We start from the raw sequence: 218 nt of genomic DNA, 5'->3' as shown, positions 1-218 counted from the left end.
GCCCCCTGGTCGCCAAGACGAGGAAGAGGGCCATGGGCCTGCAGGAGAGGGAAGGTAAGTTTGGAGTGGGAGGGGGCTCTGGGAAGAGAGAGAGAGAGAGTGTGTGTGTTTGTTGCTGGGACTTGTAGTCCAGCACAGCTGGTGGTAATATGCATTGCTGTATGATGATTACACAGCAATGCAGAATAGCACCAACTATGTAGGACTACAAGTCCCAG

The sequence above is a fragment of the Nanorana parkeri genome, unplaced genomic scaffold (genome assembly GCF_000935625.1).
Source record: "Nanorana parkeri isolate BGI_ZX_2015 unplaced genomic scaffold, ASM93562v1 scaffold29, whole genome shotgun sequence".
In the NCBI taxonomy this organism is placed as follows: Eukaryota; Metazoa; Chordata; class Amphibia; order Anura; family Dicroglossidae; genus Nanorana; species Nanorana parkeri.
The sequence above is the reverse complement of the archived record's forward strand: the minus strand, read 5'-3'. Positions refer to the sequence as shown.